The sequence below is a fragment of the Mya arenaria genome, chromosome 9, assembly GCF_026914265.1.
Source record: "Mya arenaria isolate MELC-2E11 chromosome 9, ASM2691426v1".
NCBI classification, from domain to species: Eukaryota; Metazoa; Mollusca; class Bivalvia; order Myida; family Myidae; genus Mya; species Mya arenaria.
In genome coordinates this window covers 12,670,648-12,684,575 of record NC_069130.1, presented here as the reverse complement: position 1 = coordinate 12,684,575, position 13,928 = coordinate 12,670,648, and the positions used below count along the sequence as shown (strand labels likewise).

Sequence of the window (13,928 nt, the reverse complement as noted above, 5' to 3'; positions counted from 1 at the left end):
CATAATATAAATTAAAATACATTATTTTCTTATATAGTTTTGACATTTTAACATTTACACTCGAGGCAAAAGAAATAAAAAGTGAGTCGATTTCATTAAAGGGACTGTACACAAGATTGGCACAAAAGAATTTTTTTCTGTAACGAATCTCGGGGCAATTATTTGGTTTGCAATAATTGATAGGACCAGCTCATTTGAATGAACTCAAAGGGTATTGCACATATTAATTGCTAGAGCCACTGATGGAATATCACTTTATTTATTTAAGGGGCTGCTGATCTTTTGGTTAATCCTCATCTTGGAGGACTCCTTTTAGAGCTTGTGGATGCAGTTATCTGCACAGCCGAGTTATCTTTTTAGGAGCCTTCCTCTGATGTTTGAAACATTATTATCTTTCTATAGATCGCGTTGTTTTTTTCTTATTTCGGGAATGTAACGTATACCAGTGACATTTGGAATTTGGAACTATACAGCTTTCTGGTTGAAATTTGGCCAGTTGACAGTGCTTAACCAACGAATATTGATGTTTGAGTATGAAATTGTATATATAATAATACATAATATAAATTAAAATACATTATTTTCTTATATAGTTTTGACATTTTAACATTTACACTCGAGGCAAAAGAAATAAAAAGTGAGTCGATTTCATTAAAGGGACTGTACACAAGATTGGCACTAAAGAATTTTTTTCTGTAATGAACCTCGGGGCAATTATTTGGTGTGCAATAATTGATAGGACCAGCTCATTTGAATGAACTCAAAGGGTATTGCACATATTAATTGCTAGAGCCACTGATGGAATATCACTTTATTTATTTAAGGGGCTGCTGATCTTTTGGTTAATCCTCATCTTGGAGGACTCCTTTTAGAGCTTGTGGATGCAGTTATCTGCACAGCCGAGTTATCTTTTTAGGAGCCTTCCTCTGATGTTTGAAACATTATTATCTCTCTATAGATCACGTTTTTTTTCTTATTTCGGGAATGTTATGTATACCAGTGACATTTGGAATTTGGAATTATACAGCTTTCTGGTTGAAATTTGGCCAGTTGACAGTGCTTAACCAAAGAATATTGATGTTTGAGTATGAAATTGTAAATATAATAATACATAATATAAATTAAAATACATTATTTTCTTATATAGTTTTGACATTTTAACATTTACACACGTGGCAAAAGAAATAAAAAGTGAGTCGATTTCATTAAAGGGACTGTACACAAGATTGACACAAAAGAATTTTTTTCTGTAACGAATCTCGGGGCAATTATTTGGTTTGCAATAATTGATAGGACCAGCTCATTTGAATGAACTCAAAGGGTATTGCACATATTAATTGCTAGAGCCACTGATGGAATATCACTTTATTTATTTAAGGGGCTGCTGATCTTTTGGTTAATCCTCATCTTGGAGGACTCCTTTTAGAGCTTGTGGATGCAGTTATCTGCACAGCCGAGTTATCTTTTTAGGAGCCTTCCTCTGATGTTTGAAACATTATCTTTCTATAGATCGCGTTTTTTTTTTCTTATTTCGGGAATGTAACGTATACCAGTGACATTTGGAATTTGGAACTATACAGCTTTCTGGTTAAAATTTGGCCAGTTGACAGTGCTTAACCAAAGAATATTGATGTTTGAGTATGAAATTGTAAATATAATAATACATAATATAAATTAAAATACATTATTTTCTTATATAGTTTTGACATTTTAACAATTACACACGAGGTAAAAGAAATAAAAAGTGAGTCGATTTCATTAAAGGGACTGTACACAAGATTGGCACTAAAGAATTTTTTTCTGTAACGAACCTCGGGGCAATTATTTGGTTTGCAATAATTGATAGGACCAGCTCATTTGAATGAACTCAAAGGGTATTGCACATATTAATTGCTAGAGCCACTAATGGAATATCACTTTATTTAATTAAGGGACTGCTGATCTTTGGTTAATCCTCATCTTGGAGGACTCCTTTTAGAGCTTGTGGATGCAGTTATCTGCACAGCCGAGTTATCTTTTTAGGAGCCTTCCTCTGATGTTTGAAACATTATCTTTCTATAGATCGCGTTGTTTTTTTCTTATTTCGGGAATGTAACGTATACCAGTGACATTTGGAATTTGGAACTATACAGCTTTCTGGTTAAAATTTGGCCAGTTCATAGTGCTTAACCAAAGAATATTGATGTTTGAATATGAAATTGTAAATATAATAATACATAATATAAATTAAAATACATTATTTTCTTATATAGTTTTGACATTTTAACATTTACACACGAGGTAAAAGAAATAAAAAGTGAGTCGATTTCATTAAAGGGACTGTACACAAGATTGGCACTAAAGAATTTTTTTCTGTAACGAACCTCGGGGCAATTATTTGGTGTGCAATAATTGATAGGACCAGCTCATTTGAATAAACTCAAAGGGTATTGCACATATTAATTGCTAGAGCCACTGATGGAATATCACTTTATTTATTTAAGGGGCTGCTGATCTTTTGGTTAATCCTCATCTTGGAGGACTCCTTTTAGAGCTTGTGGATGCAGTTATCTGCACAGCCGAGTTATCTTTTTAGGAGCCTTCCTCTGATGTTTGAAACATTATTATCTTTCTATAGATCGCGTTGTTTTTTTCTTATTTCGGGAATGTAACGAATACCAGTGACATTTGGAATTTGGAATTATACAGCTTTCTGGTTGAAATTTGGCCAGTTGACAGTGCTTAACCAAAGAATATTGATGTTTGAGTATGAAATTGTAAATATAATAATACATAATATAAATTAAAATACATTATTTTCTTATATAGTTTTGACATTTTAACATTTACACTCGAGGCAAAAGAAATAAAAAGTGAGTCGATTTCATTAAAGGGACTGTACACAAGATTGGAACTAAAAATAAAAAATTCTGTAACGAATCTCGGGGCAATTATTTGGTTTGCAATAATTGATAGGACCAGCTCATTTGAATGAACTCAAAGGGTATTTCACATATTAATTGCTAGAGCCACTGATGGAATATCACTTTATTTATTTAAGGGACTGCTGATCTTTTGGTTAATCCTCATCTTGGAGGACTCCTTTTAGAGCTTGTGGATGCAGTTATCTGCACAGCCGAGTTATCTTTTTAGGAGCCTTCCTCTGATGTTTGAAACATTATTATCTTTCTATAGATCGCGTTGTTTTTTTCTTATTTCGGGAATGTAACGTATACCAGTGACATTTGGAATTTGGAACTATACAGCTTTCTGGTTAAAATTTGGCCAGTTGATAGTGCTTAACCAAAGAATATTGATGTTTGAGTATGAAATTGTAAATATAATAATACATAATATAAATTAAAATACATTATTTTCTTATATAGTTTTGACATTTTAACATTTACACACGAGGTAAAAGAAATAAAAAGTGAGTCGATTTCATTAAAGGGACTGTACACAAGATTGGCACTAAAGAATTTTTTTCTGTAACGAACCTCGGGGCAATTATTTGGTGTGCAATAATTGATAGGACCAGCTCATTTGAATAAACTCAAAGGGTATTGCACATATTAATTGCTAGAGCCACTGATGGAATATCACTTTATTTATTTAAGGGGCTGCTGATCTTTTGGTTAATCCTCATCTTGGAGGACTCCTTTTAGAGCTTGTGGATGCAGTTATCTGCACAGCCGAGTTATCTTTTTAGGAGCCTTCCTCTGATGTTTGAAACATTATTATCTTTCTATAGATCACGTTTTTTTTTTCTTATTTCGGGAATGTAACGTATACCAGTGACATTTGGAATTTGGAACTATACAGCTTTCTGGTTGAAATTTGGCCAGTTGACAGTGCTTAACCAAAGAATATTGATGTTTGAGTATGAAATTGTAAATATAATAATACATAATTTAAATTAAAATACATTATTTTCTTATATAGTTTTGACATTTTAACATTTACACTCGAGGCAAAAGAAATAAAAAAGTGAGTCGATTTCATTAAAGGGACTGTACACAAGATTGGCACAAAAGAATTTTTTTCTGTAACGAATCTCGGGGCAATTATTTGGTTTGCAATAATTGAAAGGACCAGCTCATTTGAATGAACTCAAAGGGTATTGCACATATTAATTGCTAGAGCCACTGATGGAATATCACTTTATTTATTTAAGGGGCTGCTGATCTTTTGGTTAATCCTCATCTTGGAGGACTCCTTTTAGAGCTTGTGGATGCAGTTATCTGCACAGACGAGTTATCATTTTAGGAGCTTTCCTCTGATGTTTGAAACATAATTATCTTTGTATAGATCGCGTTTTTTTTTTCTTATTTCGGGAATGTAACGTATACCAGTGACATTTGGAATTTGGAACTATACAGCTTTCTGGTTGAAATTTGGCCAGTTGACAGTGCTTAACCAAAGAATATTGATGTTTGAGTATGAAATTGTAAATATAATAATACATAATATAAATTAAAATACATTATTTTCTTATATAGTTTCGACATTTTAACATTTACACTCGAGGCAAAAGAAATAAAAAGTGAGTCGATTTCATTAAAGGGACTGTACACAAGATTGGCACTAAAGAATTTTTTTCTGTAATGAACCTCGGGGCAATTATTTGGTGTGCAATAATTGATAGGACCAGCTCATTTGAATGAACTCAAAGGGTATTGCACATATTAATTGCTAGAGCCACTGATGGAATATCACTTTATTTATTTAAGGGGCTGCTGATCTTTTGGTTAATCCTCATCTTGGAGGACTCCTTTTAGAGCTTGTGGATGCAGTTATCTGCACAGCCGAGTTATCTTTTTAGGAGCCTTCCTCTGATGTTTGAAACATTATTATCTTTCTATAGATCACGTTTTTTAGTGACATTTGGAATTTGGAATTATACAGCTTTCTGGTTGAAATTTGGCCAGTTGACAGTGCTTAACCAAAGAATATTGATGTTTGAGTATGAAATTGTAAATATAATAATACATAATATAAATTAAAATACATTATTTTCTTATATAGTTTTGACATTTTAACATTTACACTCGAGTTAAAAGAAATAAAAAGTGAGTCGATTTCATTAAAGGGACTGTACACAAGATTGGCACTAAAGAATTTTTTTCTGTAACGAACCTCGGGGCAATTATTTGGTGTGCAATAATTGATAGGACCAGCTCATTTGAATAAACTCAAAGGGTATTGCACATATTAATTGCTAGAGCCACTGATGGAATATCACTTTATTTATTTAAGGGGCTGCTGATCTTTTGGTTAATCCTCATCTTGGAGGACTCCTTTTAGAGCTTGTGGATGCAGTTATCTGCACAGCCGAGTTATCTTTTTAGGAGCCTTCCTCTGATGTTTGAAACATTATTATCTTTCTATAGATCGCGTTTTTTTTTCTTATTTCGGGAATGTAACGAATACCAGTGACATTTGGAATTTGGAGTTATACAGCTTTCTGGTTGAAATTTGGCCAGTTGACAGTGCTTAACCAAAGAATATTGATGTTTGAGTATGAAATTGTAAATATAATAATACATAATATAAATTAAAATACATTATTTTCTTATATAGTTTTGACATTTTAACATTTACACTCGAGGCAAAAGAAATAAAAAGTGAGTCGATTTTATTAAAGGGACTGTACACAAGATTGGAACTAAAGAATTTTTTTCTGTAACGAATCTCGGGGCAATTATTTGGTTTGCAATAATTGATAGGACCAGCTCATTTGAATGAACTCAAAGGGTATTGCACATATTAATTGCTAGAGCCACTGATGGAATATCACTTTATTTATTTAATTAAGGGGCTGCTGATCTTTTGGTTAATCCTCATATTGGAGGACTCCTTTGAGAGCTTGTGGATGCAGTTATCTGCACAGCCGAGTTATCGTTTTAGGAGCCTTCCTCTGATGTTTGAAACATTATTATTTTTCTATAGATCACGTTTTTTTTTCTTATTTCGGGAATGTAACGTATACCAGTGACATTTGGAATTTGGAATTATACAGCTATCTGGTTGAAAATTGGCCAGTTGACAATGCATAACCAAAGAATATTGATGTTTGAGTATAAAATTGTAAATATAATAATACATAATATAAATTAAAATACATTATTTTCTTATATAGTTTTGACATTTTAACATTTACACTCGAGGCAAAAGAAATAAAAAGTGAGTCGATTTCATTAAAGGGACTGTACACAAGATTGGCACTAAAGAATTTTTTTCTGTAACGAATCTCGGGGCAATTATTTGGTTTGCAATCATTGATAGGACCAGTTCATTTGAATGAACTCAAAGGGTATTGCACATATTAATTGCTAGAGCCACTGATGGAATATCACTTATGGAATATCACTTTATTTATTTAAGGGGCTGCTGATCTTTTGGTTAATCCTCATCTTGGAGGACCCCTTTTAGAGCTTGTGGATGCAGTTATCTGCACAGCCGAGTTATCGTTTTAGGAGCCTTCCTCTGATGTTTGGAACATTATTATTTTTCTATAGATCACGTTTTTTTTTTTCTTATTTCGGGAATGTAACGTATACCAGTGACATTTGGAATTTGGAATTATACAGCTATCTGGTTGAAATTTGGCCAGTTGACAATGCTTAACCAAAGAATATTGATGTTTGAGTATAAAATTTAATATAATAATACATAATATAAATTAAAATACATTATTTTCTTATATAGTTTTGACATTTTAACATTTACACTCGAGGCAAAAGAAATGTAAAGTGAGTCGATTTCATTAAAGGGACTGTACACAAGATTGGCACTAAAGAATTTTTTTCTGTAACGAATCTCGGGGCAATTATTTGGTTTGCAATAATTGATAGGACCAGTTCATTTGAATGAACTCAAAGGGTATTGCACATATTAATTGCTAGAGCCACTGATGGAATATCACTTATGGAATATCACTTTATTTATTTAAGGGGCTGCTGATCTTTTGGTTAATCCTCATCTTGGAGGAAATTTGGCCAGTTGACAGGACTTAAAGGTCTCAATAATAGTTATGAATAAACCCAAGGAGTATTGCACATAAAACTGATGGTGCCACTGATAGGATATCTCCTAATTTATATCCTTTCGAATACGGCCACGTAAATCAACGCGCTACCGTAGCCGCCTAATGGAGACTAATTTTTCAAGGGTGCTTGTTACCGCTACTGTTTTACTGTAGGAATACTGTAGACGACTGAAACGCACCGAAAAAGTAGGTATGCCCATTTCCATAGCCGCAAAATGCACATTTTCCACAAATTTGTGGTACATTTTTCATTAAAATAAGAAGGATTGTGAATTTTAAAAACCGCATTAATACGCTATGGTACTTTGTCTTAGAAACAGTTACTACACTACGGAATTTCTTTCAAATATAATAACCATGCAAAAATAAACAACGGTATTTCTTTAAAAATCGTCATTTAACATTATTCGCCACTGGCATTTGTTAATTTGCTTTTATAAAATAGCATACTTATGCTTTTCCTCTTGTATCAGAAGTATGCTGTGGTATCACTGTTAAATTAAAGAAATGAGCAAAACTGCGCAGTGGTATTACTGTGATATTTGTTTTACGGACTGTGTGTTTACTTCGCTAAGGTAGACATTTCATGTTTGAATTAAACTAAATCAGTCACTTAAGTGCACTTTGGTAGCGTTCTTGAATCTAGAAGTATGCAAAACTACGCAGCGGTAATTCCTGTATAAACATAATACGTAATCAACATAACACAACCCATTTCAAAGGCGACGTTGCCTTTGAAGGTCATTAAACGCTAGTTACGCTTCCTTTTAAAACTTTTTGAAATATATGCTATAACTTTCTAATAAATCCAACCGGACATCTATTACGTGATCGCTATAAAGTTATAATGGAAACCATAGTGACTGCAAATGTATCAACAGAACACCCATTACAAAATTGCTGTCACAGTTGCCATGAAAACCACTGCAATAGACGATTAACCAACCGGACAAATATCACAAGGTCGCATCAAGGTTACATTGGAACCACAGTGACCCCTGTTATGAAAGTTGTATGGGAAAGGAGCATGACTTAATAAAACATTTAACAATACATATCTGTCGATGAAGCAATGATCAAATGTCACGGTCACCATTCAAGAATCGTTGGTGCTCAGTGTGTCATGGGGTATCTCAAGAATTACCAGGCGTACTTAAAGTCGAAAGATAGAAGTAGGGTTGACTCAAATAGTTGTAGAGAACTGAAGAGAAAACATCACAGGATGATCATGTTGTATTTGCCGACAAGTTTAAAACATCAGTTCCTCTGGCTTTTGGAAAAAATCTATACATTCGTGTCACGCATTAAACACCGGAAGGACATATTGGTCAATTGCAAAATCAGTCCACGAAAAGAGATGGCAACGTTAGGATGCTCAGCAGAGGGGAACACATGGCATGAAATATTTCGGACCGGAAGCTTATGTCCACTGTATTGGAATAATCAAAACATGTGTGCAACCCGATGACATGTTTCAATCCTATAATAAATAGCCGACAGAACAAGGTTTTGACGGAAGAAGTAAATACAAAAGGAAAGTGGGAAAAAACATGCATCAGAGTTATTTTATAATTAAAAAAGAGCATGGGTGTTGTAGACAGTCAACATTTACAGTGTACCAACACAAAGTGCTTATTTGTGGACCTAATTTGTGTGGTTTGCTGTGGACATCTCGCTTGTGGTTCATCATGTATAAAGCGTCAACCCTCCGGTTACCTATAAGCTGTTTGAGAGAATGGTAATACTTTTTTACAGAATATTACAAACATGCTGTAGAATGTTAAATAGTAACGATAATCAGGTTTAATAACATATTGATCGTTGCATGTACCAAAATGAAACATGAACAACATCTTTTAAAATCAATCAGCTGTTTAATGTTTTATGTTTCTGGTTTTAGGTTGCAGAATAACTTATATAGCACACGTATAAGGAAATCCAAACAAACAAGCGACATTTTTAACTTGACCTCTTTGTCAATGTGCAGTGCAGAGTCAGCTTGCACGAGTATAATTCTAATGTTTATAAAATAAAACTCAGATGAAATGTTATTTTATTTAAGGGAATGTTTTATTTCGTATCGTGGCATTACCTCTAGGAAAGGCCGAATGGAGGTCAAGTCCAACAAGACTATGGCTCCAGAAACACAAAGGAACGGAAATCAACAACTAATGTATGTAAAACATTTTCAATAATATATGTTTTTTATATAATTGCATTTTTAAATGACCCTTAAATCGAAACAATGAACGGCCTCTGAAGTTCATGAAAATGCATACATTAAATTATTTCTACTGTTTAATGGCACATCTTGAATTTCAGAGTCTAGTACAAGAAAGCGCCGTTTAGATCAATGATGTATTAAAATAAATTTTCAATAACGTGTCTTTATAACAAATATTCATCAATATGTGATTTCTTTTTACAGACCGATGATATTGCATTGCACCAGAAACTCCACTAGACTCTGTTGCCGTTTCGTTAATACTGGTGTTGTTTCCCGTGACAAATCTTGCAATATTTTTATCAATATAATAGTTACAGTCAAATATTTTGATTTATGTTTTGGTCTATTTTTTATTATATAATTATTTACATGTGTTCTTGGTTGATTGGAGAAAAAATATTACCATTATTGATTTTCGTCATGTTTGATTTTATCCCTATGTATTCCTCAAGTTCCTATGATGTATAAAATTGATCTATACATTTTATAACCTTGATGTATGAATTAATTGTGAATCCGTATTTGGATTTAAGTCCTATAAGTATACATTTATATAGGAAATGAATGAACATGTGTGTAAAATATCATGATAGAGAATTGTTATTTTAATTCCTTTCTGATATATTTGATAAAAAATATATTGTTTTGTAATCGCTCTATGCATGTGTAAATACTAAAACAAAAATATGTATAATATAATGAAAACTACAGAGACAATAAAAAATAGGCCCTGTTAAGGGGTACACGTCAAGGACCCATACAACAATGAACTAGACACACAAACATTGTTACACCACTTCTAATCATAAGTTTCACTTTTTGTTTTAATGCTGAATTTTACATAGAATGACACGTGCCTGGAAAACTGTGATAATGTGATGTCTGCATTAAAATTAAGCACGGCTAAAATAGCGTATTTATACATACATGGTTTATTCACACATGGCATTCCAGAGAGTGTTTTAATATGTGGATTCAAGCATACACCTGCATAATATGATTGTAATAATAAAAACATTTCGCAACGTTGCCTTACAAACATCTTTTTAAGCATTGTACTTTTGAAATATTTTGGAAAACCTTTTCCTACTTCTGTAGTACAAAATAGAAATATCAAATACTAGCCGTAGTGTATTTATGAGGAAAACAACAGACATAAATATTGAGTTACTACAAAAGGTAAAACTGCCATAGTGTATTTATGCATGCACACGTGGTATAATTCAAAGATTGATCATAACATTAAACGTCTCCGGCCATTTTGAAATACATATTCCTGAAATGTTTGTACTAGAACTACCAGAGTGTATTAATGCATAATATTATCCTTTTAATAACAACTTGTTCAAAGAAGTAATTTCTATCTACATAACTCGCCTATAGTAGTTTTATAAACATTAAAAAGTAGCCAATACCGGAGATGAAAATTACCACAACCTACATATCACAGGATTACCATTGCGCTGTTTTGCATGTTTGTTTACTGATGATTGTCTTCAATCAAATTACTACAACACATGTCTACGGTTATTCCTACATTTGTTCAAAATTCATCATATCCGTAGTGTATTAATGAGATTTTTGTATTTTTCCGAAGTCAACCAGAGCGTAGTTATGCCGAAATGTCATATATATTAATAAGTGAATATTTTAATTGCCGTAACATAATAAAACCAATAAAATGCATTTTATTGTATAAATGTGTCTATTAAAGGGTTTAAGTAAAAGGAAAAATGTACAATTTCACTAGAGCATTTAATTTACCTAATTAGGGATAATGTATATGTCACTAATTCGTGAAATGCAAACTTGAATTATAAGGGTGTTATGTTATATAATTTTATGATGTTTGTAATTAATTTCTTTAATTGTGTTATAAATTTATACTGTTTCGAAATTGATAAACATTTTACCTAATTGCTAACGCATTTTAATCGGGAGATTTAAGTCTCTGCTTTTAGCAAAACATGTACAGGAAGTGTATGACAGAGGTAATGGGGACACCCGAATTTAGAGTCTGCATTAGACGGCTATGGTAGCGGAAAGGATATAAGGGGCTACTGATTTTGTGTTTTATCCTGATTATTTATAGGTGATGCCGTACAATAGTGCCAAGAGTAATTTCTTGAGTATCTCACAGCACAACCCTCTTATGATTATAGGAGCTTTCCTCTGGGTATGAAACATATTAATTGATAGGACCATCTTATAATTTTGTAATGAATAAAGCCAAAGGAAGTTTAACATATTAGTTGATGGTTCCACTCACAGAATATTGGTACTACCAGAAGGGTGCCTCCATGTATATCCATGGCGCTATCCTTTTGGTAAATGTGTACTTTTTATTTGTAGGACTACTAGTGGGGAATGGCTGTATTTAATTGTTGCTGTCAACTGTCTTGGTACCAGTCATGACAACATTTACCTACCTGCAGCAGAGGCCCTGCTGACTTTAAACAATCATAGCTGGTAAGAATGGTACAAATATGTACAGAAACAACATATATATAAATATATATATATTTACAGTGGAAACTCACTAAACCGGATCTCCACAAAACCAGAATCCTCGGGATACAAGACTTTTTTCAGAGTCCCGGTTTTTCCCTTCTACTTTTAATGTAAAATAATCCCTACAAAACTGGATACCAGACAAAAATTGAGAAAATTTTATGTCAAAATGATTTTATGTATTAGGATTTTGCGAATCGCATGTTACTTTGTCACTTTGTTTTGACAGCCGGTGCGTCGTTAAATATTGCACCTGTGATGTTGTGTTAACTCGATAATCAATAATGATGATTGCGCTGTACATTGACTGCCGCGCAATAATCAAATGATAATCAAACTTGTGAAAAGAAAATTGACTTGACTAGTTCTTTATTTTCTGCAACAAACAAATTAATGTTTCAATCAAAATCAAACTTCACTTTGATTTTAAGACTTGGAAAAGAAGATGATTATAAAAACGCAGAAATGTTTAATTATGTTTATCACTTTTGCATGTGCTTTAATCATGTCTCAACCTCTGTCTAAACATCAACTTCCCTTTAAAGGTTAACTCAGTTAATATTTTGAGTAAACTTACTCCGTACATCAAATCCTCACTAAACCGGAATCCTCACTAAACCGGAAATTTTGCCCAGTCCGGACCATGTCCGGTATGGTCCGGTTTAGTGAGTTTCCACTGTATATATATATATATATATTCAAAAAGAATATTGACTTTTCTGGAAAATTGTACAGCAAATTCCAAAGATATATTCCTTGTCTGCATGCATGTGCTCCTACAAATCTTATTTTGGGGCAAAGATGTCTTTCTGAAAAGCAGGATATACCATGCTATAATATATCACCCATTGACTTTAAAAGAATACAATTTAAATAATACTTGTTCTACAGCATTCAAACTTTCAGACAGTGATATTGAAATGTTAAAGTTTTAATTAAGCTATTAGTAATTGAAATTGATTCCACGGTAACCATGGAGACACATTCTTGTCTAAAAATTATACTTTATCTTTTGCATATGCTATTGTGTTTCTTAAAAACACATTTGTGTTCATCAATAAAATCCATCCAATGAAGAATTTATGGGTAAAATGAAAATTCACATTAACATTGAACGCAATTAAATGAAAACTTGTTATTGTTTATTTTGGACAACATTTGTTATATGGCGTGTGCTACAATATAATTGAAAAACAGCTGTTTATTGGAGAGAAACAAGAGAGAAACAAGCAAATATGTCGATGGTCATTCATTTGTTTTTTCTGGCTTTAGTGTTCAGATCAAGAATAAAATACTATGAAGCAACAAAAACTTTTGTGAGAAAGTTATTCTGCATGTTCCCACGGCAACCAATCTTCTTTATTTGATATTCAAACCAAAGTTAAAGAATTTGACCAATGTTCAGGTTTTTTATTAACTACATTACCATTATTTAATGAATATTTATCTGCTTTATCTAATTTAATGTCATAATAAATAATTTTTAGCAAATAGAAATTCACATTACGTTATTTTAGTGATACTTGGATAATAGAAAGAAGAACAGTTAACAATATACTAATGGCACAGACCTGATACCCTATTTAAAGGATCACAAAACAATAGTCAAGTATGAAATTGATATTACAATATTACTGAATGGGAGCATGATTGATAAATAAACATTCCACAATTATGTATCTTTCAGTCATTTCATTTCAATTTTAAAAGGTTGCTATGGAAACATATCAACTATGTTTTGTTTTTTTAAAAAGTACAATATACCAATAAGATACATTTCTAAAGTTGATTCATTTGAGACTGCATAAACACAACATGAGACAATGAATCAAAAATATGCTTTTAACCAGTATTAATTAAATATTATAAGTACAATCATGTTTCTTAAAGAAAACAAATGTTTATATTTGTTATTTCCAACCAGCGACTGAACTAGTCTTCTTTAGTAGCAGTACTCAAGACTTGGTTATAAGGACAGTATCAAAAGTGGATATGGTATATAATTAAATGAGCTTTAAAATAGTGAAAAAGAAGTTTATCGCATCTCCTAATGTACATGTACTAAATAAACAATAACAAGCAGTTACTTTAGATTGACAGGATAGAACCAATACTTAAAAACAAGTTGCCCATTGTACCCACTGGCTGCACTAGAGGGGGAGG

General features: G+C 32.5%; 1 long non-coding RNA gene across 1 annotated transcript in view; it reads left to right on the top strand.

Moving 5' to 3' along the window:
* LOC128203230 (uncharacterized) overlaps window positions 1-13,928 on the top strand; it is a 38,299-nt gene that overhangs the window by 14,962 nt on the left and 9,409 nt on the right. Inside the window, exon 3 of the long non-coding RNA XR_008255897.1 lies at window positions 11,607-11,723. This is a non-coding gene — a long non-coding RNA (uncharacterized LOC128203230). The remainder of the gene's footprint in view (window positions 1-11,606; window positions 11,724-13,928) is intronic.